The following is a 6,888-nucleotide window of genomic DNA, read 5'->3' on the forward strand; positions in this document are numbered from 1 at the left end:
ATTTATATAGTATGGTATGTGGGAGATTAGTTTTATTTATAAGGTGACATTTTAAAACTTATTTTCACAGAATTATATTAATCGTTGGCTTTCCTTCATGACACAGTGACTAAAAATATTTTTTTATTTTGAATAATGGAGTAAATCCAAGTAAGCCACCATCGCAACATCAAAAGCCAACATATATATATATATATATATATATATATATATATATATATATATATGTATAGGAATAAATCTATAGAAAATCATGCAAAACCTCTACACTGACAACTATGCTACTGAGGCAAGTTAATGACAATCCAAATAAATGGAGGAATATGCTATGTTCATAGATTGGAATATTCAAACTAGTAAGCATGGCAGTTTTCCTCAAAATAATCTGTAGACTCATTCCAATGCCAATATAAGTCTCAGTATCTCCAAGGTGTGTTTTGTGTGTGAGTGTGTGTGTGTGTTGACAAGTTGATTCTACAATTTTTCATGGAAACATATAAGAAAAAGAAATAGCTGCAATTTTAGAGATAGGTTAAAGATTAAAACTTTATGAGATAGTGAAACCTATTTAAAGCTATAGTAATTAAGACAGTGTGGTTTTGTAACAAGAATAACATTCCAGAAATAGAAATAGACATTCTAGAAATAGACTTATACAGACTTGTCACTCTATTTGTGATAAAAGTGATATTACATAATAGGATTGTCTCTTCAATAAATGTTTCAATTGGAGAGCCATATGGGAAAACATCTTAACACCTGTCTCATACCACACCCTCACTCCATCAAAACAACAACAACAACAACAAAAAACCACTGGACTCCAATACAAACATGATAGGTAAAACAATAGGACAAGACAGTACATCATTAGTATCCTGGAGTAAATGATACCAAATATTGGTAAAGATATGGAAAAATAAGAACTTGCATAGACTCTGGTTGAAGTGTAAATAGCCACAAGTACTTTGGAAAATGGACCCAACAATTTTACTCCTAGGTATGTATTCAACAAAAATGCAAAGGATGTATTAGAACCTTCATAGCATCACTGTAATAGCTAAAACCTGGAAATATACTATTATCCATCATAGAACTGATAAATGTATTCAAACAATGATATAACATACATTAATGAGAAGGAACATTCCACAATTATAAGCAATAATATGTGTGAATCTTGCAAATAATGTTATTTGTTATTTGTTGTCAAGTGACAACAGCTTGACGAAATATGTACTAGAGAATATTATTCAAACAATAAAAATATAGATCGTGCTTACTTATGCTATTAAAATTCAGGAGACTGATTATACTTGGTGGGGGTTGATGACTGGAAGGGGGTTTAAGAGAAACAGAGGTGACTGATTTTGTTTCTCAAACTGGGTACTAAAGGAATGTTCAACATTTGAACTGTTCATATATGATAGGCACACATTTAAGATTTTATTTATTTATTTATTTATTGGGAGGCCTGGGTGGCTCAGCGGTTGAGCGTCTGCTTTTGGTTCAAGGCGTGATCCTGGATTCCCGGGTTCGAGTCCTACTTTGGGCTCCTTGCATGGAGCCTGCTTCTCCCTCTGCTTGGGTCTCTGCCTCTCTGTGTGTCTCTCACGACAGAGAAAATGAGAGAGAGCACAGGCAGGGGGAGCAGCAGGCAGAGGGAGAGGAAGAAGCAGGTTCCACACAGAGCAGGGAGCCCAATACAGAGCTCAATACCAGGACTCTGGGATCATGATCTGAGCTGAAGGCAGACGCTTAACTGATTGAGCCACCCACCCACCCAGCTGCACATTTCTATATGTTTATAATAATCCAATAGTTCAAAAAACAAAAACACTATTTTAAATAATAGTAACTAATTATTTTTGTTGGGGTATAAGCCTGCACTTGACTTCCACCTCTGTGTAAGAATAGGTCTTACTTGGTACAAGCATATTAAATTCCACATGTCAAAGTTAACAAATAGATTTTCTTATGCACACATGGATCACTTAAAAATGGATCATACATTAGTCTGAAAGTTAGCCTCAATATATTAGAAAGTGAAGGTATCACATATCATAGTTTTTGATAGTACAATTAGAAAATATGCTTAAAAATAAAAATTAAAATAAAAAAATTAAAAAAAAATTGCTTATTTTGGGGGCACCTGGGTGGCTTAGTCCATTAAGCATCTGATTCTTGATTTCAGCTCAGGTCATGATCTCAGGGTTGTGAGATTGTTCTCTGCAAACAGGCTTTGTCCTGAGTGTGGAGCCTGCTTAGAATGCTTTCTCTCTCCTTCCGCCTCTCATCTCTAACCCCTAAAAAAAAAAAAAAAAAAAAAAAAAAAAAAAAGAAAGAAAAAGAAATACACTTACTTTTAAAGATAGCTAAGAAAAATCATTTAAGAGTTAAAAATTCAAAAATACATTGTTAAAAAATTCATAGTTTAAAGAAAAAAATCATAATAGAAATTTAAAAACACTTAGAACTAAAGGGTAATAATAATAATAATAATAATAATAATACCTATGTATCAAGACATAGGTTTAAACCAAAGGGATGCTTCAATGGAAATTTATAAACCTAAATATTTTCAGAAATATATATATATGTATGTGTATATATACATATATATATATTTAAGATTTTACTTATTCATTCATGAGAGAGAGAGGCAGAGAGAGAGAGAGAGAGAGAGAGAGGCAGAGACACAGGCAGAGGGAGAAGCAGGCTCCATGCAGGGAGCCTGATGTGGAACTTGATCCAGGTCTCCAGGATCAGGCCCTGGGCTGAAGACGGTGCTAAACCGCCGAGCCACCCGGGCTGCCCAGAAAAATATATATTAAAGAAAGTTATTTTACAGATATATAGGTAGAAAAAGAGACAAGGATGCAAACTAATGTGTAATATCCATCTGAGCTTGAAAAACAAAATAAATCCAAAGAGATTACAAGAAATAAATACTAAAAATAGGAGTGTAAACAAATGACAAGATAAATACCATATGGATGAATAACAAATCCAAAAAAAACCTTATGAATATATATCAAAAAGGCACACTTTTGGTGGTATAGCTAGGAAAAATAAAAGATATATAATAATTTTTAAAACTAGTTGTAATAGATAAGAAGGAATTTCAAACATAAGAGGAAACCGCTAGAAACTATTTGCCAACATTTTGGTCAATTTCAGTGAAATGTACAAATTCATGGGGGAAAAGTATAAATATAAAGGTTTTTTCTTTTAGTCACTTAAATACTTTGCACCTATATTCTCCTTCTAAGTAAATACATGGCTATAACTTTTCATATTTGAAGTAGTCTTATTCCCTTTGTTAATTTGTAAAAGCACAAGTTTCTGGTGGAACTAAGTAATATCTTTCTACAGATTCATTTAAAAAAAAAGTCCTAACCACCTATACTTGAATTTATTAAAGTAGAATGCTAATTATGTGCACTAGCTCTGTTGAAATTAACTTTTCACAGAAAAATGAAAATCTGACATAAGAAAATGTGGACAAATAGCAATGCTAATGTTATAATTTCATGATAATTTTAAGAGAAATTAAACCCTCTTAATAATAAATTGATTCTTATACTCTCTAAACCCTTTAGAGGAGTTCAATTTTCCATCTTGATTATTATAACTCTATTTTTGCTTTTAATATGTCTTCATTAAGATCTCTTTTACCTATGGCATCTTCTTTCTGCAATTTGTTTGTCTACTGTGACTGAAAAAGTAACATGGTCTTGAGGAGTAGAAATTAATTTGTGATGGTCTTGACAGGCTACCTCGATCAAACATTATTTTTCAAGCTTTCAGATATGATTGACATATAATATTGTATAACTTTAAAGTAGGCAACATGTTGATTTTATACACATAGATTATGCAATGATTACCATCATAGCATTAGCTAACACCTCCATCATGTCAATTACTATTTCTACTTTTTTTGTCACATATTTGTGATCTATGCCCTTAGCAACTTTCAAGTACATAATATAGTACTATTAACTATAATCATCATGCTGTACTTTAGATCCCCAGAACTCACTCATTTTATAACTGGAGGTTTATACCATCTGACTAACATCACACATTTTTCCCTACCTACCAGCCCCTAGTAACCCCCACTCTTACTGTTTCTATGGGTTTGGCTTTCGAGTGTGTGTGTGAGAATGTGTGTGTCAAAAAGAATATTTATTACTTATTTATAATAGCCTTTTATGCTTTTAAGCTTTCTTGCCAGATGCTTTCGGAGCAGGTGATTTCTGGGTTGGATCTTTGTGACCCTTCTGAACCTTGGGAGGCACTGCTTTCTGGTCTGCAGCTTTCAGGGCAGGAATCTTCTGGGCTGGGGTCTTCTTGCGGCAGTGGCTATCTTTTTTGCTCAAAGCTTTACAGAACCCTTAGCAGTGGGTGTTTTTTTGGTAGAAGCTTCCAGGAGAGTTGCTTTCTGTAGCTTCCTAACTTCAAGTTTGATTATTCTGTTCCTCATTTTCTTTGCCTTCAGTAACTTTATAATGATCAAAGCTGTCATCTTGGCTTTCCTTTCTCTGGCTTCAATCTTCCCGGCCCATCTTATGGCCACCTATTTTGTCCTGATACCTGCCTTCTACCAGATTTGTTAGATACACTTCTGGCTGGCACCTTGTGGGCACTTGAGGATGAGGTCAGTGAGCCACATGCATTTGAAAGGCAAAGCCTGTCTCCTTACCTGAGTGCAAGGTCCATCAACCCAAGGCGTGTTCTGATCAATAACATCTAGAGTCTTAACCAGCTTTGCCGCATGAAGGCCAAAGGAGGTGTAGGCCACCTGGCCAACCTCCACAACATGCTTGAACACCATGTTGGTGGCACTGGGCAAGAGGGATTTGGTCTTTTTGTATTCAATGTGTAAGTTACCTCACACTGTATTGGTCTTTCTCTGACATTTCACTTAGCATCATGCCCTCAAGTTTCATCATGTTGTTACAAATGATGGGATTTCCTTTTTTTGTCATGGCCGAATAACGCTCCATTGTATGTATGTGGGTGTATATACAATGGAATGCTTTAAGATTTTATTTATTTATTCATGAGAGACACACACAGAGAGAGAAGCAGAGTCACAGGCAGAGGAGAAGCAGGCTCCATGCAGGGAGCCTGACATGGGACTGGATCCCGAATCTCCAGGATCAGGTCCTGGACTGAAGGCAGGTGCTAAACCACTGAGCCACCCGGGCTGCCCCAATGGAATGTTTTATATATATGTGTATGTGTATTTATATAAATATACACATATACACACATACACATATTCCCCACATCTTTATCCATTCATCTGTTGATGGATACTCAGGTTATTTCCATATCTTGGCTACTGTGAATAATAACTGCAATGAACATAGGAGGACAGAGCTCTCTTTAAGAACCTGTTTTCACTTCCTTTGAATATGTATTGAGAAGTAGGTTTGCTAAAACATGGAATTTCTATTTTTTAATATTTTGAGGAAACTCCATACTGTTGTCTATCACGACTGAACCAATTTATATTCTGACAAAGAGTGCACAAGGGTTTTCTTTTCTCCACATTCTTTTTAAAAAAATTTTAAAATTTTTAAATCACGCCCTGGGCTGAAGGCGACACTAAACCACTGAGCCACCGGGCTGCCCATTTTCTCCACATTCTTGCCAACACTTGTTCTCTCTTGTCTTTTTGATAATCCAATTCTAACAGATGTGAGGTTATATCTCCATGTGGTTTTGATTTGCATTTCTCTGATGATTAGTAATGTTGCACCTTTTCACATACCTGTTTGCAGGACTTTTGAAAAATGTGTATTGAATTTCTCTGCCCATTTTTAATTGGATTTTTTTCTTTTAAATTGGAGGACTTCTTTATGTATTTTGGATATTAATCCCTTATAAGATACATGATTTGGAACTTCGTAGGTTGCCTTTACATTTTGTAGATGATTTCCTTTGCTGTGCAGAAGCTTTTTAGTTTGATGTAATCCTGCTTATTTATTTTTGCTTTTGGAATCATAATCAACAATCATTAGCAACACCAAGGCCTAACAGCTTTTCACTAGTCTTCTAGAAGATTTATAGTTGCAGTTTTTCATTTTTAAATCCTCAATCCATTTTGAGTGAATTTTTGCAAGTGACGTAAGTTAGCGGTCCATTTTATTGTTCTGCATGTGATTATCCAGTTTTCCCAATGTCATTTATTGAAAAGACTATCCTTTCCTCATTAAGTATTCCTGACTCCCTTGCCAAAGATAAGTTAACCATATATACAAGGGTTTATTTCTGGGTTCTCAGTTCTGTTCCTCTGGTCTATGAGTCAGTCCATTTGTCTACCAGTACCATACTGTTTTGATTACCATAGCTTTGTAGCATAGTTTGAAATCAGGAGATGTTATGCCTCCAGCTTTTATCTTCTTTCTCAAGATTACTTTGGCTATTTGAGGTCTCTTGTGGTTCCATACAGATTTTAGGATTGCTTTCCTATTTCTATGAAAAGTGTTGGAATTTTGATAGAGATTGCACTGAATATATAAATGGCTTTGGGTAATATGGACATGTTAACAATTCTTATAATCCATATCTTTTTACTTGTCTTCTTAACCAAACCATATTTAGGCTCCTTTGAGCTCTTTTCTCAAGGGAGACTTGTCTTTGGTTTGCCTTTATCAAGAATCCTGCTAAGTCAGTTTAGTGAGAATTAGCCATCCTTAATATATGGTCAAGTTCCTCATCCCCTCCTTGATATCCTCACCTCCTACTTTTACCTGTTTTATTTGGAATTCTATTTCCCTACTGTCTTAAATAAAATATCCTGTACTGTTTTAACAGCTGTCAGAATAGTTTTTAAATTTTAAGGAAAAAATACTGATTAACCCTATAAAATCT

General features: G+C 34.8%; 1 pseudogene; it reads right to left on the reverse strand.

The window, feature by feature from the left end:
• Window positions 1-4,223: 4,223 nt before the first annotated feature.
• On the reverse strand, window positions 4,224-4,840 carry LOC144291017 (large ribosomal subunit protein eL14 pseudogene; annotated as a pseudogene).
• Window positions 4,841-6,888: the final 2,048 nt, after the last annotated feature.

Source organism: Canis aureus, chromosome 2 (assembly GCF_053574225.1).
Source record: "Canis aureus isolate CA01 chromosome 2, VMU_Caureus_v.1.0, whole genome shotgun sequence".
Lineage (NCBI taxonomy): Eukaryota > Metazoa > Chordata > Mammalia > Carnivora > Canidae > Canis > Canis aureus.